This window comes from Esox lucius, chromosome 19 (assembly GCF_011004845.1).
Source record: "Esox lucius isolate fEsoLuc1 chromosome 19, fEsoLuc1.pri, whole genome shotgun sequence".
In the NCBI taxonomy this organism is placed as follows: Eukaryota; Metazoa; Chordata; class Actinopteri; order Esociformes; family Esocidae; genus Esox; species Esox lucius.
In genome coordinates, this window is record NC_047587.1 from 31,392,643 (window position 1) to 31,408,240 (window position 15,598).

The following is a 15,598-nucleotide window of genomic DNA, read 5'->3' on the forward strand; positions in this document are numbered from 1 at the left end:
TTACAGCCGGAACAGCATGTGCATGAAAACAAACTAAATGACAGACACAGAAAGCATGGGAGGTGGCTAAGACCAAAACAAGGTCTGATTGGTCGCTGTGTGAATTCTGTCTCTTACTGAGGGAAATACCACCCCAAGGGTAAAGTGTTAGGAAATGGATGTTGGGAGCGCTTCTCCCTGCTAGACAGCTGTGTGGGTCCTGTAACATTTTCCAGGATGACATTGGGGTCTAGTACTTGCCCAGTGTGGTTGCCAAGTCAACCAAGGTGTTTGTTATGCAGAGTACTGTGGATCAAAATGCGAATTACAAAATATTCTGCAAGCCACAGCCAAATACTACAGTTAAGTAATGTAGTTTATTAATAATAAATGAATCTAATAAACTGAAATGGCCAATTTGGGTGAAATCATATACCAACAAAATAATTAAAGGAATTATTATATCTTTAACAGAATGGATTTCAGAAATATCTAAAATATCAAAACCATTTCTTGTGCCTTTTGAGGTGGCATACAAAGCCCATAGAAAACACCAGAACTTCTGGCCAACAATGTCACACTCTTAAACGTTTTTAATCCAACCTGAGTCAACCTGAGCATCTAGACATGTATCCTTCACAAATAAAACCATGTTTATTATCCTTAAGTTGTAGTTTTTGGATTGCAAACATTATTAGATTTTTAAATGTACTTAAGCCATTATGTAGTAGATGGTTGACTCAAAAATGGTATTTCGGTCATTTAAATTGACAAAGACAGGCAGTGTAACATCCATAGCAATTTTTTAAGTAAATGCTTAAATGTAATCATCCTGAATCTCTATTGAAAGCCAGCTTTTATCAAGGTTTTACATTATCTTGAATTTGTTTCTGTCTGTCATCCTTTATGATATCCCTAACATCCACAATGGCAGTGGATGTGATGGATAATAAAGGCAGAACTATAAATATGAGAAGTGTTTAATAATCTTTTAAAAGTCAGTGTTTTTTTTCTTCAAATGAAAGCCCCACAAAATATACTACCAGCAAAATAGAAAACCAGAGCCCACAGACATGCGTAGACCTTTGTATATTGTCTTATTAGCCTTATTAACAATATATATTTTTTAAATAAATATATGATACATACACTTAGGGAGGAGAGGATGAAAAGGAGGGAGCAGGGTAGGACTCAGAGGTATCATTATGAAGAGAGGGAAGAGGAATGATCTAAGACAGAAGCCAGGTGATTGATAAGGATTTCTCTAGACAGGCTTCACATAGTTGCGAACCACAACCCTACCCCCACCTCCAAACAAACAGACAAAGTGGACCCCGACACCAATACTACAAAGCAGACACGCAGAGATATGGAGGTCAATCATTCCTATCACAAACAAACCAGTCCAATCCAGCACCTGTGAATTTGAGCTCCTCTGGGTTCAAAGTACCCTGACAGTCAGCTGACACCAATGGGCCTTGACAGTGGCACCTCCTGATCATTAGCTGAGACAAGCTCCTGTCCAGAGCAGCTTACAGTAAGTCTGGCTATGACTCAATCCTATAGATGGGCCTGAGGGATTTTACCATGGAGGATAGTCTTCGTTCCAAATGTCACCTTTTTCCTCTGTGTTGTGTACTTGTTTTGAGCAGGGCCCATGCGGTGCCATTTGGAATTCTAGTGGTGGACCAGGTGAAGGTCCGGATGTGATTTTAGAGGACGTTCTGAAGGAAAAACCAATGGAGTCTCTTTTTGAGTCCCTAGACCTAATCCATTTATTACTTTGACAGAACATTTCCTAAACATTCAAACATGATTACACTGAATTCCAATTTTAGTTATGGTCTAGGAGCAATATCCGATTGGTATGTCCAAAGCATGAAATGTTTTTTATGGGTTTACTCATGGTTGTCTTTGAAGTCACATTTTCACATTGTTTCAAGTTCAGAAATAACATTCTTCTGTGGAAACACAACTACAGCCCATTATGTGGTGATATTTATTTCCTACTTTCACTACAAATGATTGTCTCATAACATTCAACTTGTCAGTTCCTGGCTAAATGTATATGGCATGTTCTACAATGTTTTATTTTATAATAAATTAAGTCATATAAAAGAAAAATACATAAAATTCTCAACAACAGAAGTCTGTCTGTCCTCCACTGGCCACACCTCAACTGAATGTCTTAATAGTCAACCTTGCTGCACAGTCACAGGACTAATCCCACAGATACAGAACAGAATATCATCAGGTTTGAATGTCACGGATGCCGTGTTAGAATCAAAAATGGATTCAAAATGTATAGCTGAACTGCCTGTTATTGATTATTGCAAAAACCTCCTCCAAGGCCTCTAGTTTGTCTACATGGGGTTGAGAAATCCCAGCGAGGCTTGTGGTCTGTGACATCAAAAGGAGGTCTGATGTCGCTGAACCCTCAGCACCTAAGAAGACTGGACAGGAGAGCAAGACACACTGACGTCCTGACACGGTCCCTAGGGCACGGACAGAGAAGTGCACACCAACCAACAAACAAGCAAACGAAAGTCACCTCCACGTCTTCTACATCGCAGCGGTGTATTGATGCTGCTCTACGGCGCAACTTCTTTACATAAGACACTCGACTGACGAGAAGCCGTGTGCTCATGCATACCAGGCCTCTGAAAGAGGATTCTGGTTGCTGACCTACTGACAGGACCCACCGAGGAAGACAGTTGATAAATGCAGTTGGGAGGAAACCGGAAAGTCCTGTTCGAGGAGAATAGAACGAGAGCGCTCCCTTCTTTCTTTTTTTTTCTCCGGCCTCCTCTGTGTCGGTGTCTCTATGCAGCCGTCTGAAGCAGCCAAGCACAATCCGATTACAGGTCTCAGGTTCCTCGAGACAAGTCTCTCGCGGCGCAGCCAAGCTGCATAGACACTGATTGCCTACGAACAGATCAGGAATAGACTAAACATACAATAGAACAGACTTAACATTCACAACACATGGTGAGAAAGTCCAGAGATGTCCAGAGATTGCAGCTGATACAAATTACATTTATTTTATATACTGCTCTAAACATAGAGTTGACATGTAATGACGAGTACTCTAATCCCCAATTGTGTGGTTTTTAGGCTGTTTTCTAGGCTATTTCTCTGTTCACTGTGAGAAAGGTAACATGGATGTTGCACGGAAAGCTCTCCAGATCAATCATTTGTTTGCAAAAAGGGATTTTTCAGATGAAGGGAGATTACAGATATGTGTCATTCCCCTTTAAGACGATGTGTTGGGTTCATTCACGGCATGCAGGGAGAGACTCAACAGGCAATGTCAGCTATGCTGAAAGGAGAGCAAGTGTCCTGCAGCTCAGATCCCCTGCAGGGGGGACATTTGTTTTGCAGGTGCACATCGAAGGACTTGAGGAACATGTTGTACACCAACGCCAGATCAATTGCCCTCAGGATATCTATATAATCATTGCAACAGTAAGTATGATCCTTAGGGACCTCACCTTCAAATAATTAAATAAGGAAAGTCTATGTAGCGTATATCTAGGCTGTCCTCAACAACCTCAGACACCACCCTAACCCGGGTGTCCCACATTCTGAAATATGCTGTATGACTTAAAGAAGGCAACAAGACGGTTCAAACCAGAACAAGTCTGGATGGTGAAAAACCTGGGCCGCACTCTTTTGAGACTAGAACAAAGATATACAGGTACAGCAGGATTTGGGGTCAAGTTTCACAGACTCACAGATGAAATGCGCAGTTTGGCACTGATTAATTCATTAGTTTGATGACAATGGCTTGGATCCGGTAACATTTCAAGACATGTAGGTGCAAACCTGAAGTGTACACGGTGAACTAACCTAGGAATAACTTCATAAAAGCACTCGGACTGACTGGCTACCCAAACTCTTTAATCAGCCAAATGCTATACTTCACCCACAGAGAAGAGATTTAGCATAGGGAGGTTTCCATTTGAGTCATCAGGCAAATATACTGTATATAACCTTCACAAACCATCAATGACCATGTGATATAAGTCACGATGACAACCTGTCCATTCAGCCACTCATGGGCACCATGCCACCCTATAGTCAATAAAGATTACTACATACATGGAAGAAATACAGTTCAGAAAACAGCTTGATCCGAAGGTCAACAGTTCAGTCTACCCTCAATACTGAGCAGTCCCTCAGTACACTAAGGGCCGGTTTCACAGACACGGATTTAGCCTAGTCTAGGACAAAAAAATCAGTTCAGTAGAAAACTCCATTGAGCTTGTTGTTTTAGTCCTAGACTAGGCTTAATCTGTGTCTGTAAGACTGGCCCTAAGACTAACTTGAAAACTAAGCAGTACCCTCAACACTGAGCAGTACCCTCAACACTGAGCAGTACCCTCAACACTGAGCAGTACTCTTAACACTGAGCAGTACCCTCAACACTGAGCAGTACCCTCAACACTGAGCAGTACCCTCAACACTGAGCAGTACTCTTAACACTGAGCAGTACCCTCAACACTGAGCAGTACTCTAAACACAGAGCATTATCTACAACCTCAACACAGGCATTCCTGACCTTCATAACACCCATTCATTATGAGTCTTTCACCTGTCCTTACGAGCTGCATGTACATATGCAGCAAAATAATGTTACACTTCCAAACAATAATATTACCACAAAGTTACTCTGCAATAAGATTTTTTTTTTCTTAAAGTTGGAAGTGTATCATAAAATACAACATTTCTCTCCAGCACCAATTATTAGGGTAAGACTCCAATAGGGCAAATATATATTACTTTGTTTCCCAGACTGTGCACAGTATGTTGCCTAACCTATACAATGCATGAGGAAAATAACTCAAAGAATGTAATGTAGCCTGTGTAACTTGAAGAACAGAAGAATGTTACAGAACTCCCATGTGTAGTTTTAAATAGGCTACCTCATTTATATAGCAACCCACTGGCGCTATGAGTAGATGTCCAGAAATATAGCAAGCACAAATCCATTTATCATGCTTAATGTGAAATCAGATTATACAATAAAAATTGAACCAGAAATCTTGCTGCAACACAATTGTTTTGCTGAAACTTATGAAGGGATACATGCCTTCAAGAAATCTCCGTCGATGAACACTGTCAAATTCCAATCTTTACTCATCAATTCGATTTCAAAACCATATAGAAAACCTATAATATCAGTAACAAACATTGCATTGCAATTCACATCAATATGTGCAGTGATAATATGCTCAAATTGATCTACCTTACACTGGACAGTCCGATCAGAAGCCGTCATACCGTCAGAGATCTCGGTCGGTTGAGAAACTGTCAGTACAAGATCCGGACGAACGACGAGGGAAAAAAAGTCCCCTTCCACACGTCCTTGTTTGTCTCCTAAACAACGCTGCCGCTGTCAAAATTCCCCACCACCCTGCCCACAGAGCGGTGCCCACCCGCAGGAAATGCCGTCATGACAGACAGGAAGCTGGTCTGGAAGAAGCACACCCCCCCGACACACCTATCTTTTCAGCGAATAGAAAGAGCCCGTGTCTTTCCCTTGAGCAGGACGCCCCCTAACAATAGAATGACAGCAGGGAGCAAGGCAATTATAGTCCACAGAATCCAACTCCACAATCGCTGATTTAGTTGGTGTGGTAGGGGCAAATTTCACGAAAGCATGATGAACAATATGGGCATTATGAGATTTTAACTTTTATATGATTTATTTTTAAACCTCTTTTACCTCTTATATATGCTTTTACACGATGTTTTTATTTTTCCTATCCATGCATTACTGTGTTATAAACAAATTTTCCTTTTCTGCACATTCCTCATTGCAATCGAATAGGATTTTATTTGGCATAAAATAGTGCTTCCCTTGGTCCATTATTGAAAGTTCTTTTGGTTCCATACACATAGCAGCCGTTGGAGCGTAGCAAAATTGTTGCCTTTCGGCACAGAAAATAATCACAAAAAAACATTGACAATATAAAGTCAGCTAAATCTACCACACAAGTAGAATTACATTTTTTAAATACAAAGAAAATCAGTACACCAGTCCAAGTAGCACTGTACAAAATACAAACATCAAGTGAGCAGGGTATACTGTGAATAAATTTAAAGTGATCAGTGTTCACATTAAAAAGCATGGACTGTGTGTGGTGTATGCACAACGTTGTGAGGAGTAAATGTCCTGTAGGGCAGGGATTGAGGAGTAAACGTCCCGGAGGACAGATAAAGAGGAGTAAACGTCCCGGAGGACAGATAGAGAGGAGTAAATGTCCCGGAGGACAGATAGAGAGGAGTAAACGTCCCGGAGGACAGATAGAGAGGAGTAAACGTCCCGGAGGACAGGCAGAGAGGAGTAAAGGTCCAGGACGACAGGCAGAGAGAAGTAAACGTCCTGGAGGACAGATAGAGAGGAGTAAACGTCCCGGAGGACAGGCAGAGAGGAGTAAACGTCCCGGAGGACAGATAGAGAGGAGTAAACGTCCCGGAGGACAGATAGAGAGCAGTAAACGTCCCGGAGGACAGATAGAGAGGAGTAAACGTCCCGGAGGACAGATAGAGAGGAGTAAACGTCCCGGAGGACAGATAGAGAGGAGTAAACGTCCCGAAGGACAGGCAGAGAGGAGTAAAGGTCCAGGACGACAGTCAGAGAGGAGTAAACGTCCCGGAGGACAGATAGAGAGGAGTAAACGTCCCGGAGGACAGATAGAGAGGAGTAAACGTCCCGGAGGACAGATAGAGAGGAGTAAACATCCCGGATGACAGGCAGAGAGGAGTAAAGGTCTCGGATGACAGGCAGAGAGGAGTAAACGTCCCGGGCGACAGGCAGAGAGGAGTAAAGGTCTCGGATGACAGGCAGAGAGGAGTAAAGGTCTCGGATGACAGGCAGAGAGGAGTAAAGGTCTCGGATGACAGGCAGAGAGGAGTAAAGGTCCCAGAGGACAGGCAGAGAGGAGTAAACATCCCGGATGACAGACAGAGAGGAGTAAAGGTCCCGGATGACAGACAGGGAGGAGTAAACGTCCCGGATGACAGACAGGGAGGAGTAAAGGTCCCGGAGGACTGGCAGTGTCCTTGATGTAGCATTGGGCTGACACGTGGGGAAGTGTAGTTGCTGCACCAGTAGACACAGATCCTGTTCTCAGAAAACACATGAAATGTCATCATACACACTTCATATTTTTCCTCCCACATGTCTGTTGTCATGCCCTCCTCTGCCATCATAGCTGACCCCTGGTCAGAGACAGTGGGACTTGGTGGGGTTTGTAACAAGGTCGTATCTGTCCAAACACAACAGTCAGAGCAGAGCAGGATGACCTTGTCAAAGAACAGTGCGTATGAATGTCAAAACAAATAATTGTTTTCGAATAGCCCCACTTCTGTGGACATTCTGAAAACCAATGCTTATCTTTGTGAGTTATTTAAGTTACCCAGTCACTTAGCTGATTTATTGGAAAATGCACTTAAAACTTAAAGAGAGCAGGACAACATATGGATATCGCATTTTCTGTCTGCTTTTCATATTGACAGTGGGCCAAGCCATGAAGGCCTCCGATAAATTGCTGAAATAAGTTCAACATTAATGGACCGTTTCTGTTTGTACAGGCCTGGCCAGGAGCTGAGTGTGCAACAACTCGTCCGCTGATTACATTTCTGCCGCAGCCTGTTTCCTCATGTTCTGTCCCTGGCCTGGACTCCATCAAATTGTCCCACTCCATTGGCAAAGTGCTGTGTGTTGCTCCATCAGACTCTGGCCACAGGCCCAGATACCCTCCTCCGGTTCCTGCACTCTGGGCCCAATGTGTCCCTTCCAGACTCCTCCCCCACCACACACACACACACGCACACACACACACACACACACACACACATACACACACACACAAACAAACACACACACACGCACACACACACAAATACACACACACACACAGGGCCCCAAGACAAGTGGTAATCGGCAGCTCCCTGCATTCCCTGGTGGGAACCCAAGGCCCCAGCCACCAGCCTTGGTTTATCCCTGTGAGGAAAGGAAAATTAAAATGAACGTGCTCATTTCAACACTTTTTAAACAATCCTTAGATGGGTTGTCAAACGAAAGTATCTAGCCGATGGATTTACTGACTCTCTGTCCACACCTCTGGTTTTGCAGTCAGAATCCGGGGATGGACAAAATGTCTCCCACAGCTCCTTTGGTGAGCAACAACCCATTGACTGCCATGGGACACAGAATGGTACAATGTTCTGAAAGGACTTACTCAAGCATACTTCACTCAGCTAGGTTCAAAGTTTATTAAATTGAGACCATGTTAAACCCTCCCTAACTAGAATCGTATGGGATATTTTTTTTTACCATGTGCAGACACATTTCCGAAAAAGTGGACGTCAGGACATAAAATCCATGTTAGTGTCAGGGATAAACAAGGTCTCACTGTCTAGTTGTACGAGGAAATGCTGTGTAAAAGATAACATTCGAAGACCAATTCATAGAATCCTGATTCGGCACAGTAAAACGATATCATCCATTTCCACAGATATTTGCTTACTAACTGTTCATCAAGATCAGGTGGTGTTCAAATGGGATTGAGTCCCACACTCTATTTCTTGTCATCGTTTCAATGAGTTTCAAAGTCATTAAATCGGCAATGTAAAGTAATTCAGAGTAATGACGTTATGTCTCTGATCACATAGACGTCTGCCAAAATGTGAGTAGATATATAAGAGCAGACAATATTTGACTGTAGAATGAGATAAATGTCCCTCTACCAACCCCTGTAGTTTGAACTGCAAACTGAGCATCCAAATTCAATTGACTGGAATCTGCAGACGCATAGCATATTCCACTGCAAAATAGCCTGTTCAGAGAGATCATTTAGAGAGAGATCATTTAGAGAGAGGTAATTTAGAGAGAGATCATTGTGTGAGGAACATCTGCAGAAGCAGTGATTGTTAAGTAGCTCTGGTCCTGTGCACAAGCTGGCACTAGATGGCAATCTTATCACTATGAATTCAGAGCATCATTTCACCAAGGAGGAGTAGATCTAATTTATAACACCAAATAGTGTGTTAAGAAAGTGGAATAAAAGGTATCCATATTATGCATATGACGTGACTAAATTAGTGTGTTTATAAATAGAGACGGGCATTTCACATGGAGATCTCATTTATTGCCTTTTTTTCAAGTGTTCAAGAAGGGTGCAAATTGATATGACCTCATCCCACAGGCAGGCAGTCACTGGTACCACTTAAAATGCTTTGTTTCTAAATCTAGATGAATAGTGCGGTCTAGATGCTTGGTAAAACAGGCTGCAGAGTGTCTCCCTGAGACGGACTGAACACAGAGCCATTGTCTCCTGTGTCTTAGCATTCAGCTCACTCTCCTTTGTCACCAGGGCCAAGACTCACATCAATTCAATATGTTGGCCGGTGGGAAGACTGGGGAGAGGTGCAACGTCCATACTAATTTAGGGTAAACCCTGTTTGGGGACAGTACACACTGACATTCAAATCCGCTCACACTAGTTTATTGGCACACGTGCACTTGGTGTCTCAGGCGTTTCAAATGTGGACGTCAGTGGTGTCGCATTGTCCTGTCCAGGTTAGACTTTCCATGATATCCAAGAGGATTTCTAAACTTTGCTGATCAGGCACCCATTTCAGATCCAGGATCGTGGCTTGACGAGGAGTTGGCTCTATATTAGCCTGGGGACTGAATCTGGATATGAGATACAGAAGACAGAATGCAGTCTTAGACTGAGGCATGTTTGACACCCATACTGACTGGCACATACACAGTCTCTTTCCTTGCCCTCTATTTTTCTGCATTGTTGGCTGTGACTGGGGAGGTAAAGTACTGTACTATCATCTGTTGGGACGTGAATCAAGAGAGGAGAAACTGCCATGGCAGTCCATCTGCTGCTCTCAGATTCACAACTTGGCTGGCCTGCCATAGACCAAAAATTTATTCAAAGCAATTAGATCCAAGCACTGAAAAGATTGGGAATAATTAACATCTATATAAAGGTGTGTTACATAGTGTAAAAATGGGTTTGGAGTTTGTTTTGGACAACTCACATAACAATTCATGATGGTGGATTCTGAATCCAGGGGCCGGTTTTTCAAATGTTTTACAATGTTTTACATATAGGAAAAATATAATCAACGAGTACTGTTCATTGAAGTAACTGATTATTCAGTTTTATTTTTGATTTCTCCAGATTTATTCCTGAAGGAGACATTATTCCATGTGGTTAACTTCTGCAAGACCACAAAGAGATTGAACCTATCAAGGCAGGCTGTCACTGATGATTCAGGTGTGTGGACTCTGAATAAATTGACAAAGATTCTGAGAAGACATACGGTAGCTTCTTTGACTGCAGTGATGATACTGAACCCCCTCCCACAGGAGATCCTTGAAATAACTAGTAACATGGAATAGATGGAGGAGGATTCCTTTGAGAGAAGAGGAATGACAATTTAGTCGGGTTTAAATAGGATGGTGATTGTGATTTTGGAGATTAAGTTCAGGTGTGGAGCCGGATTAGAAATGACTAGCAGCTGGTACTTGTAGAATGCTACGTTAAGGCATTCAAACTCGGAAATGACTAGTAACTGGGGCATGAAGAAAGCTACATTCACGGTCATTTGGAAATGACTAGCGGTGGATGATCCGGTGCTGGGTTCAAGGCAACTAGTTGAGTGTTGCAGACAATTAGCCCTGATTGCGGATGAGCTGCAGCTGGTGATTGTGCTTTGAGAGCTTCATTCAACTCATTCTTGTGTTCCATTCAAGCCATTTATTCTTAACACCATAAAAGAAAACTATTATCAAGTCACATGGCAGATTCTCATTAAGATTTGAGTCATTTAGAAGATTCTCTCATTCGTCATGACTCACATTAAAGTGCATTCATCTTAAGATAGTGAAAGGGTGACAGTGTATTACAATTTTTATTCCAAAAAGTATTCATCAGCCATGTCAGTGCTAGTGGGTAAAGACAAGTTGTTTTGAAGGTTTTAGAGGATATCCATGAATTACACATGGTCAGCATCAGGGAAAAGCTGGTTCCACCATTGGGATGCCAGGGCAGAGAAGTGATTTTGACTGGGCTGAATGGGAACCTCCCTTTAAGACGGGACAGCCAGAAACCCAGAGGTGACTGAACAGTGTGGTCTGGTTTGGACTTGTTGCTGCTCTACCTGAACCAGAGTCTTAATGATGAGAGCTTCAGCAGGAAGCCAGTGGAGTGTCGGAGGAGAGGGTGACATTGCAGAACTTAGGGAGAAGGCTGAACAGCAGTAAGGCTGCAGCATTCAGGAGATATTGCATTGGATACACTCAAGCATTCAAGAGTTTCATATGATTATTTAATAAAAACAAAGCAAAAAGAAACAGGCACACCATATTCTTAAAATAAACATTTTTATTGCTCATTTGAACACATACAATTTAAATACATACAAATTGTTTGCTACATGTTAATACTATTGTCAGAAGACTTTACCTGAGATGCTCCTGCCTCTGAAGCTGATTTACTGATAGATTACCTCGTTCCGATGCAACATTTAATCATGTGGTGTCAACATCGCCCTCTGCTGTTGTATGGTGTAGTATTGCTGCCCTTCAGGGAAGGCAGTAAGTTGTATAGTTATCTCCTGATGGGGCAAAACCACTACCCTGAAACCACACAACCTACTACCTCACCCCGTTTGAACATCACAGAGGCAGAGCAGTATCATGACAAAAATAAGAAATACACACAAATATTGAAATGACTCCAGGAAACACCAGGAAAAAAAACAATAGGTGTATGGATACCATATAGATTATTATTGCAAACATTTAATCAATTTTAACTGTTGCACACTGTAATGTACAGAGAGGATATTCCCATTGAGTTCCAGGTGTCCTGCAGAGATGACGGATGATTTTACAGCCACTTCAGGAAAGACAGTAAGTTGTATAGTTATCTGACAGGAAGGGTAGAACCCTAAAACTATACAACCTACTACCTCACCCCAAAGGACAGTGACCGACCCGGTGGTCTCCTCTGGTACTCCAGTGACGCGGTTCCAGTCAGCCAGTTAGGTTAGGATAACAGTGTCAGCACACCTCAGTGGACACACAACCATGACACTGGAAAAAAATATCTGGTTCGAGCATTCATTCTGCATATCTGAAGTCACTGGACGCTGACACGTTGGTTAGGTGCAACTTTAGAATAGTTGGAATTACAATTATATAGTGTGTGACTTTCATTAGTTACATATATATGATAAAACAAACACAGTCACAAAATCCATCCCCTTTAACAAGAAATACTGGGATTGTGTCTGTGGTTAGTGAATGTCAACTAAATGAGCTACAGGTCCAGCCTGAATGTGGATCCGGTGGCGTGGGGACTGAGACAGTGGACAAACTAACAGGAAGACTAACAGGAAGGCAAACAGGAAGACAAACAGGAGAAAGACAGTAGAAAGACTAGTGAACCGGCAGACAGACAGGTGAAGAGACAGACAGTAGAAAGACTAATGAACCGGCAGACAGACAGGTGAAGAGACAGACAGTAGAAAGACTAATGAACCGGCAGACAGATAGGTGAAGAGACAGACAGTAGAAAGACTAATGAACCGGCAGACAGATAGGTGAAGAGACAGACAGTAGAAAGACTAGTGAACCGGCAGACAGATAGGTGAAGAGACAGACAGTAGAAAGACTAGTGAACCGGCAGACAGACAGGTGAAGAGACACAGTAGAAAGGCTGGTGAACCGGCAGACAGACAGGTGAAGAGACAGACAGGGTGACTAGCTGATATTCTGAACCAAACACGCAGCGCAGCACTGCTGCAGGGTGAGGAGAGGAGTGTATCTGGTGTTGTTAATGTTTCCAACCTGCTCCCAAACTTGCAGGGAGGCCAATCTCCTCTTGCCTCCTTCATTAGAAACTCAGCAGCTTGTCAGGTAGCTCCATCTGAAAAGAGGAGAAATATCTTACTCGTAAAAAGGGAAACATTCGCCTTGTACTCCGTCTTATAGCAACAGAGTGCAAGAAATAGGTAATTACCGAAGACTGTGTTAATGCATGGGCAAAGGTAATCTATCAAGCACACACACACATTGACACACACACATTCTCCCATTTACTCTCAAGGTGGCTGCTCTTATGGAAGGCATCCCATGGAATTGGAGTGGACCATATTCCCTGTGTTTGCTCGGAGGGGAGAGTAGTCCAGGATGTCTACAGATGACCGCCGTGTCTGCACAGTAATGAGGACTCTGGTGCCTGCATTATTAAACATACTGTAGCCTTACTTACTGTTCAGGGAAATCGAGGCTTCTAGATAGACCCAGAGACACACAAGAAACTGCCTGCTTCTTCGTGTGGACGGTTTTAAGTTAAACCATGAACACAAACACACACGCACACACTCTCTCTCACATATTTATTCAAAGTCTTATCAGCTCTTACCCCAAAAACCTCAACTTAAACCAAGACCTAAACCTAACCACTAATCATTTGTAATGTTCACCCTAAACCTAACGGCTAGGATGGAAATAGCCTTAAAAGAGCAACCAGAGAAGTCCCCCCTTGTTAAGATTGTCCATGTTGGACTATCCTTGCACGGATAGTAAAACCTACACACACACACCTCCTAATAAGGAGAAACATTCATCCTGGCCCATCATACTGTTGAGTGTCTCACATTCACTTCATGTTTGTGGCTCTTGCATAACACAACCCCACAGTGACTCTGTTTCCACGGCAATGCTATCATATATCAAGACAAGGTCAATGAGCATTAAAAACCACAGTCAATAAACAATATGAATCAATGCTATTAAACTGGAGACGGGAGGCATGACGTGCTTGGGTCTAAGGTCAGAGGTCAGTGTGTTGACCAGGGATACAATGGATTGGAGACAAGGCAGCCTATTCACTACTAAAGGTCCCCTCTTCAAACATCTTCACCCTCCATGCAACAAAGATTCTGAAGACTGGTGTGTGTGTGTGGCTAAGTGTAGACAAGAGGCATCCAGACAGGAAGGTCAGGGTGTTTAAAAAGGGAAGCATGGCTTCTTGGCCCCCTGAGCTAAGGGACTGGGCGGGCATGAACATTTATTTATATCAAGGAGCAGAGTGGAGTCGGCAGACCAGGTCCTGTTACATGGTGGGGATTCTGATCCAAGTCAAACAGGCTGACCTCCTTTAGTCAGACAGGCTGACCTCCTTATAACCTCTGGTGTTGCCCTTTAGTAAGACAGGCTCACCTCCTTATAACCTCTGGTGCTGCCCTTTAGTAAGACAGGCTCACCTCCTTATAACCTCTGGTACGGCCCTTTAGTCAGACAGGCTCACCTCCTTATAACCTCTGGTGCTGCCCTTTAGTCAGACAGGCTCACCTCCTTATAACCTCTGGTGCTGCCCTTTAGTAAGACAGGCTGACCTCCTTATAACCTCTGGTACGGCCCTTTAGTAAGACAGGCTCACCTCCTTATAACCTCTGGTGCTGCCCTTTGGTAAGACAGGCTGACCTCCTTATAACCTCTGGTGCTGCCCTTTAGTAAGACAGGCTCACCTCCTTATAACCTCTGGTACGGCCCTTTAGTCAGACAGGCTCACCTCCTTATAACCTCTGGTGCTGCCCTTTAGTCAGACAGGCTCACCTCCTTATAACCTCTGGTGCTGCCCTTTAGTAAGACAGGCTGACCTCCTTATAACCTCTGGTACGGCCCTTTAGTAAGACAGGCTCACCTCCTTATAACCTCTGGTGCTGCCCTTTGGTAAGACAGGCTGACCTCCTTATAACCTCTGGTGCTGCCCTTTAGTAAGACAGGCTGACCTCCTTATAACCTCTGGTACGGCCCTTTAGTAAGACAGGCTCACCTCCTTATAACCTCTGGTGCTGCCCTTTAGTAAGACAGGCTCACCTCCTTATAACCTCTGGTGCTGCCCTTTAGTAAGACAGGCTGACCTCCTTATAACCTCTGGTGCTGCCCTTTAGTAAGACAGGCTCACCTCCTTATAACCTCTGGTGCTACCCTTTAGTAAGACAGGCTGACCTCCTTATAACCTCTGGTGCTGCCCTTTAGTAAGACAGGCTCACCTCCTTATAACCTCTGGTGCTGCCCTTTAGTAAGACAGGCTGACCTCCTTATAACCTCTGGTGCTGCCCTTTAGTAAAACAGGCTGACCTCCTTATAACCTCTGGTGCTGCCCTTTAGTAAGACAGGCTGACCTCCTTATAACCTCTGGTGCTGCCCTTTAGTAAGACAGGCTGACCTCCTTATAACCTCTGGTGCTGCCCTTTAGTAAGACAGGCTGACCTCCTTATAACCTCTGGTGCTGCCCTTTAGTAAGACAGGCTGACCTCCTTATAACCTCTGGTGCTGCCCTTTAGTAAGACAGGCTCACCTCCTTATAACCTCTGGTGCTACCCTTTAGTAAGACAGGCTGACCTCCTTATAACCTCTGGTGCTGCCCTTTAGTAAGACAGGCTCACCTCCTTATAACCTCTGGTGCTGCCCTTTAGTAAGACAGGCTGACCTCCTTATAACCTCTGGTGCTGCCCTTTAGTAAAACAGGCTGACCTCCTTATAACCTCTGGTGCTGCCCTTTAGTAAGACAGG

General features: G+C 43.5%; 1 protein-coding gene across 1 annotated transcript in view; it reads right to left on the reverse strand.

The window, feature by feature from the left end:
• The window catches only part of pparab (peroxisome proliferator-activated receptor alpha b), a 41,302-nt gene extending 35,862 nt beyond the window's left edge, over window positions 1–5,440 (reverse strand). The window contains exon 1 of the mRNA XM_034288334.1: window positions 5,228–5,440. The gene's annotated coding sequence lies outside the window, so the exon portion shown is untranslated. The remainder of the gene's footprint in view (window positions 1–5,227) is intronic.
• Between the last annotated feature and the right edge of the window lie 10,158 nt (window positions 5,441–15,598).